The following is a 20322-nucleotide window of genomic DNA, read 5'->3' on the forward strand; positions in this document are numbered from 1 at the left end:
GCGGGAACCGGTCTGTATGTGGGATCCAAACCCTCGGCGGGAGCGCCGCCGCACTCCCAAGTGCGTGCGCCACCGGGCCGCCCCCAAGTTTTATCATATCTTAATATTTTGCCATATTTGCTTCATATCCACTCTTCTGAGAAGCACCACGTTAGGGTTACAGGTGATGCCTCTAGTGCACCATTCCACACTACCCTTATTTCCTCTACCACTCTCTTCAGCTAAACATATCCTGAATTGGTTTTTAACATTCCCAGGTTTCATTTATTATAAGACTTGTCCATTTCTGATTATATTTGTAAAATAATTTTAATTTATTTAAAAAATTTATGTCAATGCATTTATATCATACATTGTACATTGTTGTGCTATTTCCTTTTTCATTGTTGTTTTGTTTTATATTTTTCCATGTTGATAAAATTAACTCAATGCTAGCAATTTTATTGCCTGAGGAGTATTGTTTTGTATGACTGTTACCAGAGATAAAAAAAGCCACCCTTTGATTTATAAATATTCCAGTTGTTTCTCTTAGCTATTAGGTGCAACGCTGTGATGAAAAATCTTGTACTAGTCCCTTATGCTCATGAGCTAAAATTTATTTTGCCTTTTTGATTAAATTAATTCCTAAGTATTTTATTTTTTATTGTTTTTACTATTGTAAATGAGATTTTTTTTTAAAAAAAGTTATTTTTCTGATAGTTCATTTTTGGTGTATAGAAATGTTACTGACTTTTTTATGTTGATTTTGTCTCCTATAACTTTACTGAATTCATTTATTAGTTCTAACACATATTTTGGTGGAGTCTATGGTTTTCTATGTATAAGATCATATTGTCTGCAAACAGAGACAATTTTACTTCTTCATTTTCAATTTAGATGTTTTTCTTTCTTTCTCTTGGCGAGAGCTTACAATACTATATTGAATAGAAGTGGTGAGAGTGGGCATCCGTATCTTGTTCCTAATCTTAGAGAAAGAGCTTTCAGCTTTTCACAGATGAGAATGATTTTAGCCGTGAGCTTGTCAGATACATTGTTTATTATATTGAGCTCTCTGTAGCTTTCTAAATTGCCTAGTATAGTGGACTGAATTATGCCCACCCAAAACTCATTGAAGCTTGAATTGTGTTCCCCAAGTTTTATGTATTAAAAACTTAGCCCCTACTGTGATGGTTAAGAGGGTGAAAATCCTATTATGGTAATTGAAAGGTGGAGCCTTGAAGAGGTGATTAGATTGTTAAGACTGTGCAGTTGTGAATGTATTAAAAATAGTGGTCAGGGGTGTGTTTCTGAGGTCTTTAAAAGAAGAGGAGATTCTGTCTTTCTCTCTCTCTGCCTCCACCATCCTGCAATGTGAGACCCCTGGGTCACTGTCAACATCACTGGATGGACTTTGGACTTGCCAGCCTCAGAAACTGTAAGCAACAAATTTTGTTTTTCTTTATACAAAACCCAGTTCCATGTATTTTGTTGTAATCAGCAAAAATGGACCAAATACAGGAAATTGGTACCAGAGAAGGGGGGTGTTGCTTATAACAAATACTTGAAAATGTGAAAGTGGCTTTGCAACTGGGTGTTAGGCAAAAGTTGGAAGAGTTTGGAGGACTCAGAGGAAGACAAAAAGACAAGGGAAAGTTTGGACTGTTTTAGAGACTGGTTATGTGGTAGCAAGCAGGATGCTGATAGAAATATGGACTGTAAAAACCCTTCTCAGGAAGTCTCAGATAGAAATTAGAAGGAGTTTATTGGAAACTGGAGAAAAGAACAACTTTGCTATGAAATGGCAAGGAGCTTGGCTGCTTTGTGTCCATGCCCTAGGACTTTGTGGAATTTGGAACTTAAGAGTTGTGAGCCAGAACATTTGGCAAAATAAATTTCTAAGTAGCAAAGCATTAAGTAAACTGCATGGCTGCTTGTAACAGCCTATGCTGAGTTATGGCAGAAAAGCCATGAGGTAAAGCCAGAATTTAAAAGGGAAGCAGAGTGTAAAGATTTGGAAAATTTGCAGCCTGGCCATGTGGTAGAGAAGCAGAGAACATTTTCAGAAGGAAAATGCAGTGGTACTAAGAAGATTAACACAAAAGTATGGGATTATCAAGAAAAGGAGGAAAAAGCCCTGAAGGCATTGCAGAAGCCTCTGGGGCCAACCTTTCCATTTCAGGCCAAAAGGCCAAAGGAGGCAAAATGGTCTTGGTGAAGAGGCCCAAGGCGTCCTCCATGGGCTTACTGCCCACGGACACCTTGGGAAGCTGCTTCCAGCACCAGCACTTCAGCTGCTTTGGCTATTCCAGCTGTGGCTAAATTGGCCCCAGGTGTGGCTGGACCCACAGCTTTGTAAAACACAAGCCATAAGTCTTGGTGGTGTCCATGTGGTGTTAGGTCTACAGGCTCTCAGAATGCTAGAGCTGGGAAGGCTTGCAAGCCTCCACCTCAATTTCAAAAGATGTATAGAAAAGCCTGGGGGATCCAGGAAGAGATCTGTCTCAGGGGTGGGGTCACTGCAAGCAGCCTCCGCTAGAGCAATGCCAAGTGGAAATGTGGGGTTGTAGTCACAGCAGAGAAACCCCATTAGCACCATGCCTTTGGAGCTGGGAGAGTGGGACTGCCATGGAGACCCCAGATTTGTGGAGCTACCAGCATGTAATACCAACCTGGGACAGCTGAAGTGTGGCCTGAGACCAGGAAAGCCATGGGAGCAGAACTGCCCGAGGACTTGGGGACCCAACCCCAACACCAGTGTGCAGAGGACATTGAACATGGAGTCAAGGTACATGATTCACCAGTTTTGAGATTTAATGCCTGCCCTGATGGGTTTTGGACTTGTTTGGGACCTGTTACCCCTTTCTTTTGGCCTATTTCTCCCTTTTGAAATGGGAATATAAACCCTATATTTGTCCTACCATTGTATCTTAGAAGTAGATAACTTGTATAGAGTTCACACATGAAACTTTGAACTTTGGACTTTTGAGTTGAAATAAGACTTTGGGGAAAAAAATGAATGGATTTGTATGTAAAAAGGATATGAGTTTTGAGGGGCCAGGGACAAAATGTAGTAGATTGAATTATGTTCACTCAAAACTCATCGAAGCTTGAATTGTGTTCCCCAAGTTTTATATATTGGAAGTTTAGCCCCTGCTGTGACTGTTAAGAGAGTGGAAAATCCTATTATGGTAATTGAAAGGTGGAGCCTTGAAGAGGTGATTGGATTGTAGGATCGTGCAGTTGTGAATGGATTAAAAATGGTGGTTGGGGGTGTGGTTCTGAGGCTTTTAAAGAAGAGGAGCATCTGTCTTTCTCTCTCTGCTCTCTCTGCTTCCACCATCTTACAATGTGAGACCCCTGGGTAGCTGTCTATGGGTGGGCTATGGACTTCCCAAATTCAGAAACTGTAAGCAGTAAATCTTGTTTTTCTTTATAAAATACCCAGTTCCATGTATTTTTATAAGCAACAAAAACAGACTAATATACCTAGTAAATCAAATTATAAAGTCAATAATTGTGCCATATAATTTGATTTTAAATAGAACTGTATTTCTTATTAATACTATATAAATATTCTTGAATTTTCTGTATAAATAATTGTATATACTCTAAAAATAATAATAGGTCTCATATTTCTTTTAGCTCTTGTTTATTTATTCATTTATTATTTGTTCTCTTGAACTTCCCAGAGCTTTCATTTAAATATTAGATAGAAGATGTTATAGTGGGTATTACAGGCTTGTTCTTAATTTCTAAGGAAACACTTCTAACTTTTTAACATTATTGCTATGTGGTGTTCAGAAATCATGGATAGATTATAATTAATGCCATGAAATAGCAAAGTATAAGTAAAAGAAGGACAAAGATGAAAGCGATCAGAAAGAATGTAACAGATGCAGATAATGGTGACCCATCAGAAAGGTAACTGCTGTTTAATAAAAGATTTATAAATGCTTCAGAACAATATTAAAATATATAATAGTAGAGTCACTAAAACCAGGAAATAAATGTATCTAAAATTTAATGGGATATAGTCTATTGCAGGAAACACCATTACAAAATAATAAACATAGAAATATTTCTTGATCAAGTTATGTAATTTAAAGTAAAAAAAATTACCTGTAAAATATCTGAACCAGAAATCTTTCTTAGCATTAACTCTTTAAATGCATTTTTAAATATTCCAAATCTTACATGAATTCTATTTTTCTCAAGACAGTTTTTGAATCATTTATCATTTTAAGATATTCATTCATTCCATCAATATTTTTCAATTATATTTCCATTACATTTCTTATAATGTGACTCTATGGTTATAGCTTCTCTCATACTCTATGTGATTATATATATTTTTTCTCATTATATTTGTCAGAAGATTAGCTATTTGATTATTTTCTTTCTTTACCTGTTGTTCCTCCTGCCTCAATAAAATATTTGATTTCATTTCTTATTTTTTAAAAATTCACTAATTTTGGTTTTTCTTTTTTTCAATACTTTGTATGTTTTCATAATTCTTATCAAAATTTTGGGCTGAGCCATTGGTTTTTTAAAAATTGTTTCTGTTAAAATTAAACTATTTAAAACTATTATATTCAACTGCTTGTAGCTTTAGCCAAATACTATAATTTTGATAAAGACTGTTTCCATAATTTTTGTTTCCTAGTATTTAAGTTTAGCTTTTTCTTCCTCATTGAAGTGAGAATTTTAGTATTTTGCTTCTTTGATTGAAATACTGCATATTTATTATTCCAAATAATAGAACTTTGCTCTTTAACTTGTTTTTAATGTTTACATTGATCGTGTCAGAGAATTCAAGCCCATATGATATATCTCTTATATTTGAATAACATTTTAAAGCATAATGCAAAAACAGTTTGTAACTATTTGTACCGTCTTGTTAAACTAAAAAAAAAATAAATAAAAAATAAAAAAAGCATTATCTCTTTGAGGAGTTAAAAGTAGAAACCTATTAATTCAACCTCATTAATCATTATTCAAAAAGGTTCTCAGTTTTTATATTTTCACTATTAACACTGTCTGGAATGGAAATCGAATGTTAAAAATTTCAACCACAATGAACATAGTTCAGCTTCTTGTAATTCAGATGTATCAGCTTGCAAATTTTAAAGTCAGATTATTTGGGGCTAAAATAACAATTATGTTATGTTGATTTTGTAAATTGTATCTTTAAATCATCTTATAGACCCTACTATAATCTTTTGCTTTAAAATCTAATCTGCAGCATAGTAATGTTATAACTCCAAATATCTCATTATTTGCATTTTTATAAAATATTTTTTCTGTTATTAAATTTTTTATTTTGTATTAAATAATTTTTGATATTTCTCCTCTCTGCAATGCATATATAGATTTTACTGTTTAGTCAATACCGAAAATCTTTGCAATGATATGGATCTAATTTTTTATATATAGAGAGAAACCATTGTACATTATTGTGCTACTTCTAAACCATTGTACATTATTGTGCTATTTCTTAGAAAATTCTTCCTTGTTGACTGCTAGTTCTCTACCCAACTGCACACATCACACTTCTATGTAGTGACAGAACACTAGCATACTTATTTATAGGAAAAATCATTTTCATAGTTTGAAACCATTGTACATTATTGTGCTACTTCTTAGAAAATTCTTCCTTGTTGACTGCTAGTTCTCTACCCAACTGCACACATCATACTTCTATGTAGTGACAGAACACTAGCATACTTATTTATAGGAAAAATCATTTTCATAGTTTTAAAAATATTTCTGCTTTTTATTTTACCAACACAGCTGCCTGGTATAGTACCTAAAATTAAAATGGCATTCAATAAATATTATTAAATTTTTACTTATTTATTGATTACATATTAAGGAACATCGTAGGCTAAAGTAATTCTGGGAAAATCACATGAGGAGGCTTTGTCATGTGGAACATCTTTCAAGCCCTTGAGAGTTTGACTAAACTGCATATTTGCATAAAAAGAAAGTCTTCTTTATATATACATATAATGTATGTAGGCAGAGTTTGCAAGATTTAATTATTTAAAAAATATAATTCTTAAGATGAGGGTGATGCTGATGAATCTGAATATCAAATGATTTGCATTAACCTACATAGTGTGCATCGGAATTTTCATTTCAGATAAAAGAAAGATGAAACGTAGTGTTCACATCAGTCTTTTTGATATAGGCATTCTGAAAATCAATTTAACAATGCGCATTAGGCCAGATATTTTAAAGAAATCTCTCCTAAAGAAATACCATCCAAAGAGACATTTATATGCAAATATATCCATGTGGCATATATTTAAATGTAAAAAAAACCTGTAAACCACTTAAATGTCCAAAACTAAGATATAAATAAATGGTAGAAGAAACCAGTAGATCATGCCTACATCTGAATAGAGTAATAATAACTAGTCACTTAAAATGGTACTTTTAACATAGAATATTATAAAATAATTTTGGGATAAAATATGTATGATCATATTTTAATATATTATTGGTATCAAATTGAGATGGAGAACATTTCCTCCCTAGTTGTGAGAGCATCGTTTCAGAAACACTGGCCAACTATTGAGTTTCTAGAAGTAGGTACCCAGTTGGTAAGGTGTTTTGAACCTGTGTATTGTCAAGAATATGTGAGATAGCTAAAGAAGGTAAGACTGGGAATGTTAGGAAAGTGAAATGGCTGAATTTAATGACTTCATGCTCTAAAGGCATTATAATCCTCTTTTATAGTATTTGCAAAGCTTGGAAAGAGTCCCGCTTTAACTCTTTCTTACTTACAAAAATATAACTCCATCACCCTGTGGTCCAGTTGACCACAGTTAATTCAAGAAGATGGTGACATCTGAGAGGTGGCAATCAGATTCTTTCTCCGAACGTGGTAGCCTTTCTTTGCTGCCAAGTAGGCTGAGGAGAGAATTCTAGTTAGAATATAGGAAAAAATGAAGTTGATGTACAGAAAGAAGTTGTTCAGTTTTTTGGTAACTTTTCAATTGCTGGCATCAGCTATTTCCTGCTGGATTCCTGCCTCAGGTTATATTAAATGTATATGTATTCCTATAACAAATTCCACCTTCAGCAGCACTTTAAAAATGCATGAAGGTAATAGGGACTAGACCTGCTTTATTTGCTCCAGAGATTACAACAAAGGCCAAATGGTGGATTTTTCAGGGAAGTATATATTGAAATATTTAGATTTCTTCTCCCTAGACAGATAATACTTTTAAACAACACAATAGGTGACCTTGTGAGCTTTTCCATCACTAGCAGTGTTTAACAAGAGACTGCATGACTCTTGACAGAGAAGTCCAGAGGGCTTCTTTGTTAGGTGGGAGGATGGGCTGGGTACCTGAAATCTCTCTCTTAACACTGAAATTGAAGAATTGATGTAAAGAAGAACGAATATGTGATATTCACAGTCCTTTTGTTATAGTCCTTTTGTCATAGTCCTTTTGTTTAAAATGCATAAGTATATAATTTTTTTTTTTTTTTGTCTTTTTTCCGTGTCTGGCAACGGATCGCAACCCTCAGTGTCACCCCCGTACCGGACCGGGACCGGCAACAGGATCGCAACCCTTGGTATTGCCCCCGCGCCTCGCTCAGCCAGTGAGCGGGAACCGGTCTGTATGTGGGATCCGAACCCTCCGCGGGAGCGCTGCCGCGCTTCCCAAGCGGCGCACTAGCGCAGTGCGCCACCGGGCCGGCCCCTATATAATGTTTTTAATGTTGCTGATGAGTCAGGTGGCATAGATAATGCCAGCGGAAAATTTTTTCGAGAGGGCAAAATGATAATTTTTGAGAAGGTAATTTTAGTAACAAATTCAATAATTAATTCTGCAACATAACATTGCTTTGGAGGTCATGCAAGTCCACATCAATGGATAAGAGACAAATGACTGGAAGGAAATGGTTACAGAATGGACATTACACAAGAATATAAATCCCAGAGAAGCCCGGCAGTCTTTATTGCCAATTGATGTTGGTTAGGAAAAACCAGCATCGCTAATAGACGTTGAAATGTTTTCAGTACATTTTGCTTCTTATGACAGACAAGTGAATAATTGATTTTAGAAATACGTTAATTACAGTTGTAAGAAAAATGGTAATAATTAAAGGATTAAATTACAAATAATATTTAGAAATAATAAATGTCACATGTCAATCCTACTCTTTGATAGGCATTATAGAAAACATTTCATTTTTCATAATCTCTTAAATAGGTATTACTATCCCAGTTTTACAGATGAGAAAATACTCTAAAAAGATAAGTTTCTTGATTAATGGCACACAAGTGTAACCAGGATTTATAGTCAGATCTAGCTCAGTCAAGGTAAGAAATGCTGGCTGTGATAACCAATGACCTAAAAATGTTGGTGGGTTAAAATGACAAAGTATTATTCTCCATCATTTCACAGTTTAATGTATCGCATTGATACAATGTATCCCTGTTGGTGGGATAGGGGAGATGTCTAGCCGAACAAATATTTAGGAAACCAGCCTCCTTTCAACTAATGGCTTTCCTGACCCTTAAGGTCTTGGAGTTTTGCTAGATTTTCTGCACTGAGTTAGTCAATGAATAAAGACTGAGAATCTGGAAGACTGCTTGAGTTTGTGAGTCAGATTGGAAGTGGTTTACATCACTTTCCCTGGTTAAAGCCCTGTTATGTAGTGTCATCTAACAGCAGGGGCTGGGCAATATCTTCCATACGCCTGTTTCACACGACCCCAGCTAATCTTGAACATTTCATTTTCTAATCAATCATTTTAACTACCTACATAAATTGTGTTGTAAGCAGTCATGCTTTTATTGTTTTTATTTAGAAAAATAGGGGGGAAAAGCAATTATTTGGTCTGACACAGAAAATTAAGTGGATACACTCAGCTTGAGGCTTTTCAAACACAAGTAACTGGAATACCAATCATTAAAAATTCTTAAAATTATAGAATTGGGCTCTTTGTCAAATTTAAGGGATCAATTTTAAAAAGTATAGCATATTCATTTAGAAAGCATAATATAACTTTCTCACATATTGCTATATTGAAGAAAATTAAAATAATTGGTTATTTTATTTTACTATGACTGGTATACATAGCTTCAGTGTATGTTTGAACATTTAGATCATGTCTAATTTACTGACCCAAATAATGATAAGTAGTAAGTATATTTTTTATAGGACATGAGGAAAGAAATGACATGAGAAAACTAAATCTATTTTTGCCTTTTACATTATTATCAATATTTTTTATTGAAGTAATATTCATCCACCATAAAAATACTCAGCTTCTACTAAGCCCAGAAACAGTGAAAATATATACTGGTAAATCCAAAATTTATACAAACTGCACAAAACCCATGGTATTCGGCAAAGAGGAATTAGTTAAATAAGTTGCATTTTTTTAATTAACTTTTTTTCCTATTATCAGTTACACATTAACATACACACACCAACTGAACCTATGATGCTGCAACCATTATGTCTAGACAAGCAGTTCAACACTTTCAGAATGGATTTCCTCCACATTTAGTGTATAATACAGCTGTTAATACTGAACAAGTACAATTAGCAATAATGTTTAATTGCCTTTGAACAAAGATAAGATTTTCTCCCTTAAGTTTTAAATATCAAAATCTATACTTACAAAAATTTAAAAGTTCCAACAGTCTACATATTTTAAATGAAAACCATCACCAACTTCTCAAATGTTCTTTACATTCCAGGTACGTTGTCCTCGTTACCTAGCGCTAACTCCTTTCAAGATTTTTCAAGGATGGCTTTTCCTTGGTGTTGGCCTCATGCTTGTGGATTTTTTTGTTTTTGTTTTTGTTTTTTAAATTTTTATCTCCATTATATTGTGGCTGATAATTGCCTGGAGTAGCAGATCCTTCATTTAAAGTCTTTGGACGTATTTGATTCTTTTCAAGATTTTTGTTTGGCCTTTTTCTACCCTGCCCTTTGGTTTTATTGGCTTCCGCATGCTCTCCTCGTTCAGGAAAGGACTAATTCAGCACCTGTATGATCACACGATCTCCTCACCAACCAAAAATATGTTCTTAAACTTGTTATTAACCTTGTACACTTTTCTATGAAGACCTAACTTCAAAGTGCTGTATTTCTGTAGTATTTTAATCATCTCTGTGTGTTTCTGAGCTTGTTGCCTGTACTGTTGCCTCAATGTATCTGTTTCCACCAAAGTTACCAATTTTAATGAATTTTTTATTTAAACATGTATCCTTTGAAGTGGAGAATTCATTGATGCTTCTTACTTCTTTTCCACTTTGATAACTTCTGCTTTGCTCCTTCACCTTTATTCTCCTGCTCAGTTTATATTTGTTCCTCTTGCTTGTGTTTTATATCTGCTGCTTTCTCATGTTGACCTGCCAGAACATTCCTTCTGTGAACAGCCAGAAAATTTCTTCTATCTTTTCTCTTTTCTTTCACTTTCTTGATTATATCTTTCTTCTTCAAAATTGGAAGTTGATATAACTCTCGCTTCAGCTAATTTTGTCCCTTTTGATAGAATTTTTCTTCTTTTTTTTTTCTGACTCTTTTTTTGGTTTATCCTCTCCTTCTGGCCCTCTCCATCCTTTTAAAACAGCTTAGTAGGTTGTTTTTCTCTTTACCTTTTTTATTACTTTTATCTTCTTCACTGACCATGTCACTCTCTGAAAGACAAGGCTGTTTACCATTTTGGATCCACCGTGGGTTTTGGAATCTAGATTTTTGCAGTTCTTTCCTGTTATGGACTCAGTTTTAGATTAACAAATGCTGTTAGTGCTTTCACTATTCCTGCCTCCTCTGTTTCTACTTGTTTTTCTGCCGTTCTCTTCTGGAATCTTCCAGAGTGGTTCTGTTGATTAGTTTAGTCACATCCTTTTTGCTGGCTTTTTCTTCATGGTCAATATCTTCCTTTTAATCATTAGTTTCTTTCTCTTCAACTTCAACATCAGATGATATACTTAATTATTTAGTTAAGGTTTGTGGATTTGAGATTTTCACATTTGGATTGTTATCTCTTTGTCACAAACCTTCATTGAAAATTATCCATTTATTTGATTTGCTGTACTTTTTCTTATTTTCTTGGTAAGAAAATAAGTTCCTTAGTCCTAAAGAAGATGGGTAGGTTGTTTGTGTATGACTTTATAGCTCCATCAGGAACTTCATCTACTCAAGCTGACCAACAGTGATAATGTTTTGTCTTGGTGAAGATGAGATCTTCAACTTCAAAAATACGAGTCATATTTTAGTGGCAATGCCAGGGGTCAAAATCTCAGTAAAAAAATCTCTGGATGTGTGGCTGGGTGGGCAGGTATGAGCAGACAGCTTGGGCCTACAGGAGGGGGAGCATTATAATTTGTATGTTAAGCTGTTTACATCTTGTCAATTATGTTTTCACACCATTTATAAATGATTTATCCAGTTGCGTTTCAAGTCACAAACTTTCAAACTTCGAGCAGGTCCCTCTTTCCTCACCTCAGCCACCTACTTTAATGTCATAGCCTAGACTTTATCAGTACAAATAACTGTATCATTTCCAAAATCTCAGTCTCAAGCCTCCTATTCCCTAAACGTAAACTCTTAATTTTTCACCTCAGGTTCTCCTAGTTACCCAACTCTAGCAACTGTTTTGATCCTTTCCCACAGTTGACTTTACTTTCTTTGAATTGTCATTCCCTCACCGTCTTCCTCATCCAGTTTAGTTTACATTAATCCATCCTTATTCTCTTTTCTCTCTTTCCCTCCATTGAGCTCACACAATTCTTTACTTATATTGTGGTTATTTCCAAGTCTCTAAATGAGGAAAATACAAAATCTTGTTCACTTTTTTCATATTAGGTTCAAGACAAAATCTTCAAGTGTGTCCTCGTTCTACCAGGCAATTCTCTCTCAATTCTCTCCCACTAGCTGATGACCCCATTTTTTCAGTTACTGTGAAAATATAGCTGAACAGAAGAGAATTTCCATTTCTTCACCAATACATCTACTACCACTTTTATCCATATCCCTTTGCTGTCTTCTCTTCTGTCACAACTGATAAACTACCTGTGCTCCAGGGACCACTTGATTACCCCACATATCTTCTACTCAAAGGCTTCACTCCTGTGATTGCCCATTTCTCTTTTGCATGATCAGTTTTCCTTTCCTTACTAGATCATTGACATCAGCATTCAAATTAGCCATAATATTCTGCATCATAAAATCATTCTCTCTTGACCCCAAAGTTTCCTTTGATACTAACCCATTTCATAAATTATGTGAAAGTTATATAAATTTTTTCTTCTCAATTCCCATTCTAACAAATCATTTGAATCTTGGTCAGTTGATTACATCAACTATTCATTTGAAACCATTCTAATGTAAGTTATAAAACACCTCCACTTTTTGTTAATAGACATTATCAAATGGTTGATATGGGTATTGAGGTGATATCTCATTTTGGTTTTAATTTGTACTTTCCTGATGATTAATAATGTTAAACATTTTTTCATATATCTATTGGCCATTTGTATATCTTCTTTTGAGAGAGATAACAGATGTTGGTGAGGATGAGAAGAAAAGGAAACTCTGATACACCTTGGTGGGAATGTAAGTGAATATAGCCATTATGGAAAACAGTATAAAGATTCCTCAAAAAACTAAAAATAGAATTACCATATGATCCAGCAATCTCACTTCTGGGTATATGGCCAAAGGAATTAAAGTCAGTATTTCAAAGAAATACCTGCACTTTCATGTTCATTGCAGCATTATTCACAATAGCCAGGATATGGAATCAACCTAGGTGTCCATCGTTGGATGAATGGATAAAGGAAATGTAGTATATACACACACAATGGAATATTAAAGAGCCTTTAAAAAGAACATTCTGTCATTTGCAACAACATATGAATGTGGAGACCATTATGCTAAGTGAAATAAGCCACGTGCAGAAAGACAAACACTGCAGGATTTCACTTATACGTGGAATCTATAAAAGTCAAACTCATAGAAGTGGGGAGTAGAATTTTGGTTACAATAGTCTGGAAGTGTGGAGAGTGGGGTGGAAAAAGGTACAAAGTTTTAGTCAAAGGTACAAAGTTTTAGTAAGGGGGAATAAGTTTGATTGATCTATTGTACAGCTTGGTGACTATAGTTAATAATAACACATTGTCTATTTTAAAATTGCTACAAGAGTAGATTTTAAATGTTCTTGATGCTGGAGAAGGTCTGAGGAGGCCCAGTAGTCAGCCTCAACCCACCCCTTCTTCTTACCAGGTTCTTGACTCCACCACAGGAAAGAATTATTCAAAGGCAGAGTCACAGTAGAAAGTGAGAACAGGTTTAATGTAACGAATGACATACAGATTTCACAGAGAGCGTGCAGCCTAGCTCTGAGGACTGAGAACGGCCCACACCAAGTTTAATACAAAAGTAAGAGACACACATTTACAGACAAAGAGCAGGCTGTCCCCAGAGTGAAGAGCAGCCTGCTAAAGGCAAGTTTTATACAAAAAGAAAAGTACGGACTGGCTTCAGGTGAGTGAGCAATAACCACACCTTCTGCTGGGATTCCACTTTCATAGTTTCACTGTCTAATACATATTCATCCTATCTAATGAATATAAATTAAACTTTACTGAACACACTCAGTTATTAGGATTACATAACCCCTTTCTACTGAGCATGCCCAGTCACTGGATTTGCATAAATCACCCCCCTGAGGTCTTAATTTCCCTGTGTTGGTGCTGAAAATAGATCTAACTAGCAACAGTGACTCTCCTCTAGGGGAGGGCTTATAGGAGGGTCCTGAGACCTCAGGCAGTGGCTTGAAACCCGAGGCATGTCCTGAAACCTGAACCCATGGAAACTTACCACCTCCTATTTCATTCTCACCACAAAAAATGTATGATAATTAAGTGAGGTGATGGACATGTTAATTATCTTGATTCACTCACTCTACAATGTATACATATATCAAAACATCACATTGTACTCCAGAAATATAAACAATTATTATTTGTCAATTTTAAAAAAAAAGGCCCTCCACATTGCTAAGCCCAGTGGTGATTTTTCCCCCCCATTTTAATTATCAGCAGCATTTAACAGAATTGATCATGTTCTCCTTCTTGAAACAACAGAATTTTCGGCTGCTGGGATAGCACTCTTTTCTGTTTTGTTTTTTCTATTTTACTAGCCTTTTCTAATACTACTTAACTGGGTCCTTCTCAATTTTCCTGGCTCTAAGTGTTAGAGCACTCAAAGGCTCAGTCCTGATCCTTTTCTCTTCTATCCCCGTGTGTATATCCTAAGAGATCTCATTTACACCACTGCATTTAAATAGCATATATGTGCTTCTCAATTTCACAATTATGTCTTTAAATCCAGTTGAACTCTTGAATGACATATATCGCTAATTTTTCTTGGTAAATGCATCTCTGTTCACCAAATTGCACATTCCAAAAAATCAAATGTATCTTTAACTCATTTTTATTACTTTATATATCAAATCCATGGGCAAATCATTTTATCTCTATGTCAATTACATCCTAACTGTTACAGTCTTGTTTTGTTTTTACCATCTCTACCATAACACCCTAGCTCAAATCTCCATTGCAACTGCATTTAACTGTTTAGTACCCTTCTTGCTGATGGCCTATTCTCTATTGTTGCAAAATAAACCTTTGCAAATGTATATTGTAATTTATCAGCTCAAAATCCTTCAATGACTTCCCTACATACCTACAACAGACAAATATTTATACACTAGTATAAGACCCTGTAGAGTCCGGACTCTAGCTAGCTTCCACTCTTAATTCACATCCTCCTCTTGATTTTCACACACCAAATTCCAGCCATCTAGGCTTCTTAATGTTTCTTGAATATACCACGCATACCTCAGTGCCTTTGTACTTGCTGCACCATCTGCCTGGAAAACAGCAAGTCTCTAAGACTTGTATGGCTCATTCATTAACTTCTACCAGGTCTCTTCTGAAATCTTCCCTACATACCTACAACAGACAAATATTTATACACTAGTATAAGACCCTGTAGAGTCCAGACTCTAGCTAGCTTCCACTCTTAATTCACATCCTCCTCTTGATTTTCACACACCAAATTCCAGCCTTCTAGGCTTCTTAATGTTTCTTGAATATACCACGCATACCTCAGTGCCTTTGTACTTGCTGCACCATCTGCCTGGAAAACAGCAAGTCTCTAAGACTTGTATGGCTCATTCATTAACTTCTACCAGGTCTCTTCTGAAATATCATGTCATGACAGAGGCTGATTTGATTACTCTATCTCAAACATCACCCTCAGTCATGCCATATATATAACTCTTATTTTTCTTTTTAGAATTTAGAGCATGCTGATATTGTATTATTTTCTTAGTTCATTTATCATCTCTCTATAACCAGGGTTTTATCTGTTTTAATGACTACTATATCCCTGATGACTAGAAGGAACTTGACCCATAATAAAGATTAAATATTTGTGAGTAGTTAAAAGAATAAATCATTTCTTGTTAGTTTGATGACATTGAAAAGATAAGACATGATTTAACCAAGTCGTGTGCTCAATTAGCTCATGCCCCCTCCTCCCATTAGGAAGGCACTTGTTATCTACATATGCATTCAAGAAGCTTATTTATTCATTTACATGGGGAGACAAAATAATTTATACATAAGACAGGGTTATACATGAGTGCTATATTTTTACTACATAGTAGACACAAAAAGTGAAAGCTCTATAAAATTCATCGCTATTAAAAGCAATGTTCTAAACTGCCAGTACTGGAAAAGCAGTGCTCTAATACTGTTTGTTAGAAGAATAAATTAGCACAACACTTTGGAAAAGCAATTTGGCATAATGAGTTAAGTATCTTTAAATTATTCATACTCTTTAACTGGTGATTTTAATGTGAGAATTAAATTGAAGGAAACTAGCCTAAGTACAAGTTGTAGGCACAAATATGTTGATCATTCAATCATTTATGATTTGAAAAATTGGAAACTAGTTAAATGTCCCAAAGGGGGAATATAGGAGCATAAATATAAATCCCATGAAATATTGTAAAGCCAATTAAATTATATATGAACAAATTTCAATAGCATTGTAGATAGCTTCTGAATAATTAAAAAAGTGAATTTATCAGTTGGTGTCCTGCCAGGAAATAGATGGCATGTTCCAGTTGTGTCATTTGCATTAATAGAAGGATTATTTACAAAAGAATAGAAAACCACAAGGAAGAGTGCAGTACCTTGAGGCTCTTAGTATTGGAAGCTGGGAATAGTTACTGTGGACAGAGAGCTATGTGGAGAGACCTTCCTCTCCTTCGTTACTACACAGACAGAAGAGGGTGGAATAAAAACTCTGGTTAACTCTCCTTCCTCTCTCCCACCACTGCTAACCACTGGTTGAACCCTGGCTCACACACGCTGCTTACAAGCTGCATGGGCAACTTGTGCACGTGCCTCCCATGAGAGTGACGGTGGAAGGTAGGTAGATGCTACAGAGCTAAGAGTTGAAATTGACCACCATTAATCACAGTTTACCATCCAAGCCTTCCCTTGGAAATTGCAAGCCTTCAGTAGACTCCATAGTTCCAAAATAGTACATCAGATAGATTCTCTCAGTGCAATTGCTGTCTAGATGAGGAGACTGATTTCTAGTGCTACCCCATCATGTTTCCAGAATCTTCCTGGATAATTTAAGCATGGTAGTAATACGATAATATTTGCAGTTTCAGGAAGTCATAGTACGTATGAAGAATGTGTGGACTGAACAAGATAGTTAGGAGGATAATTAGGGGGTTATGCATAGTCTGACAGAAAGATGACTGCAACCATTAATCACACAGTACAAGTGATAGTGGAGATCATTAAGAGGCAGAATACACAGGAGTTGTTGATTGAGTGAACGGTGAGGTATGAGGCAGAGGGAAGAGGTTCGTTCCCATGTTTCTGGCCTGTGTGATGGCAGCAGATAATTCTAATTTGCTACAAGGCAGCTATCCCAAAGTAACTGTAAGTACCATAGACTCCCACACCTCTTACACACCTACCACGTTTTGCGTTTAAATAGAAAATCAGTAAATAATAATTATGAAAACTCTGCTTCCAATTTGAAATAAAATTTTCCACTTTCTGTTGGTGGACATGTAAATAGACCAAACAGATGTAACTGCTTAAATAGTCCCTGGTCTTCACTCCGCCAACCCCTCAGTTCCACACACTTGTTTCATAATTGCCATAGTTTAAATTATTGTAATTTCAGTTGCTTATTTAATTTCCCTAAGCATTTAGTAAGATTGGGGTGTATTTTAGAGAAAGGAGTAAATACAGAATTGATAAAGTATCCTTTAAATCCAGTCAGTGTGGACAATTACTGATTTTCAGGATTAAATTAAAAGATATTTTATAATATTTCCATCATTTATTTTCATGGTCCATGAATCTGATTTTTGGTCCTTTTTTAAATAAAAGGTTTTCAAAAGAAATAAGCACATCTACACTTTGATGGATTTTTGCAAAGTGAGCACACCCATGTAGCCACGACTCAGCTCAGGAACTAGCACGTTGCCAGCCCTCCCAAAGCTTTCCCAGAGTCCTCTAGCTATTGCTCCCCAAAGGTCACCATTATTCTGACTTTCACTATAGTTTGGCCAGTTTTACAAATTTATAAAAATGGATTCATATATTAGGTACTCTTTTAGAAAAGGCTCCGTTCACTCATTTACTCCTATATTAACTGTGAGTTTCAATCCGTGGAATTATACGTCAGAGTAGTTTCTTCAATCTCTTTTCTATTTAGTATTCTTTGGTTATGAATATACTACAATGTATTCATTGTACTCATGAGGGTATTTTGATTGTTGCCACTTTGGGACTATTATAAACAATACTTCCAGTAACACTTACGTACTTTTTCTGGGGTACATAGGTATGTGTCTATATTGGGTGTACACATAGGAGGGGACTTCCTGGGTCAACTTTAGTCTCAAAGTGAGACTAAAATTTTCAAAATGGTTTCACCAATTTAAACTTCCACCCATAGAGTATAACTACATTCTACACTGTTGACAAGTTGATATGATCATATTCTTAACTTTAACATCTCAAGTGTGTGCATATGAAATTTCATTATGATTTTAATTTGTCATTTGATAACAAATGAAGTTTTCATATGCTTATTAGCCATTGAGACAATACTGTTTTTCTCCTTATTTTGGTAAGGTGGTTATTTATTTGACTGGTTTGCACACATTAAATCACCTTTATCTACAGCTGGATTTGATTCATTCAGATACTTTTTATAATTTTTACGTATATTTTCATGAAGGAGATTGGCCTATAACTTGATTTTCTTTCAAAATCCTTGTCATCTATTAGAAAAAATCGTTATTCTGGTCTCATAAAATTGCATGGGAAGTGTCCATTCTTTTTCTATACTCACAAAGACTGTGTTTGATGAAGGCATCTAGGTCCGAAGACTTTAAAAAAAATTTAGAGATTCAATATGTAAAATCAATTTATAATTATTAAGATTTTCATAGTTTTTTGTCAGGTTAGTAAATTGTTTTTGTAAGTTAATATTTTCTCTTCATTCAAATTTTCAAGTTTATTTGCATTAAGTTGTACATAAGAACATCTTATTATATTTTAATAATTTTATGACCTCTAGGTATATCTTTTTTGTAAGTTAATATTTTCTCTTCATTCAAATTTTCAAGTTTATTTGCATTAACTTGTACATAAGAACATCTTATTATATTTTAATAATTTTATGACCTCTAGGTATATCTTTTTTTTTCATTCTTGATATTGGCAAATTTTGTCTGCTCTTTTCTCCCGATAAGACTCTCTAGTGTATTAAATTTCATTAGTTACTTAAAAGAATGACTTTTCAAAAATTCTCTGTTGTGTATTTGCTTTCTGTTTAATTAAATTCTTATTTTTCTTTGTCATTTCTTTCGACTTCTTTCTTTAGGCTTAATTTTTAGTTTTGTTTCTATCTTCTTGAGATGAAAATTAGAAAAGTGATTTTTCACCCCTTCTTTTTTTTCTAATAAATAATTGCATATTGAGGCTATAAATTATCTTCTAATCCAGCCTTAGTTGTTTCCATAAATTTGAATGTTATAGTTTTATTATCTAGCTATTTTCTAAATACTATTGTGATTTTCTCTTTCATACATGTCATTCAGTCATGTACTTACGTTTGAGGAGTGATCAAAAAGTTCATGGCAAATGCATATTATGAAAAAACTTTGAACAGATTTCAAATTTTTTGCACCAAAATAAACTCTTACTAACTTTTCATAACATTTCTGAAGGGATATAGTTTGAGGCCCTAAGAAGGATAAGACATCAGTTTGAAAAGAGCTCCTATCAGAGCAACATGAATTCTGACAAAATTGACACAAGACCAAATATCAAATTTATGGTGAAGATTGGGTGGAAGAATAGTGAAATCACTGATGCTTTACAAAAAGTTTATGGGGACAAAGCCCCAAAGAAATCAGTAGTTTACAAACAGATAATTCATTTTAAGAAGGGATGAGATGACATTGAAGGTGAAGCCCGCAGCAGCAGACCATCCACAGCAATCTGCAAGGAAAAAAAATTAATCTTTTTGTGCTCTAATTGAAGAGGACTGATAATTAACAGCAGAAACAATAGCCAGCACCATAGACATCCCATTGGCTTAGCTTACACAATTCTGACAGAAAAATTAAAATTGAGCAAACTTTCTGCTCAATGGGTCCCAAAACTTTTGCGCCCAGATCAGCTGAACACACGGTCAGACCTTTCAACAGAAATTTTAAAGAAGTGGGATCAAGATCCTGAAGCATTTCTTCAAAGAATTGTAACAGGTGGTGAAATGTGGCTTTACCAGTATGATCTTGAAAACACCATCAGAGCCATGGCTACCAAAAGGTGAAAGTGGTCCAGTGAAAGTAAAAATGGACTGGTCAAGAGAAAAGGTCGTAGCAACAGTTTTTTTTTGGATGCTCCAGGCCTGCTCATTGACTTTCTGGAGAGCCAAAGAATGGTGACATCTGCTTATTGTGAAAATGTTTGGAGAAAATTAGTAAAAGCTTTAGCAGAAAAATGCCCTGGAAAGCTTCACCACAGAGTCATTTTCTACTACAACAATGTTCTTGCTCTTTTCTCTCATCAAACAAGGGCAATTTTGTGACAGTTTCAATGGGAAACCATTAGGCATCCACCTCATCCCATAGGTTTGTGTCCTAATCCTAAAAATTCTTTAAAGGGCACCCATTTTTCTGCAGTTAATAATGTAAAAAAGATTGCATTGAAATGGTTAAATTCCCAGGACCCTCAGTTCTTTGAGG

At 34.9% G+C, this 20322-nt stretch overlaps 1 pseudogene; it reads right to left on the minus strand.

The window, feature by feature from the left end:
• Positions 1-10005: 10005 nt before the first annotated feature.
• Positions 10006-16565, minus strand: LOC103607837 (annotated as a pseudogene).
• Between the last annotated feature and the right edge of the window lie 3757 nt (positions 16566-20322).

The sequence above is a fragment of the Galeopterus variegatus genome, unplaced genomic scaffold, assembly GCF_000696425.1.
Source record: "Galeopterus variegatus unplaced genomic scaffold, G_variegatus-3.0.2 Scaffold7763, whole genome shotgun sequence".
NCBI classification, from domain to species: Eukaryota; Metazoa; Chordata; class Mammalia; order Dermoptera; family Cynocephalidae; genus Galeopterus; species Galeopterus variegatus.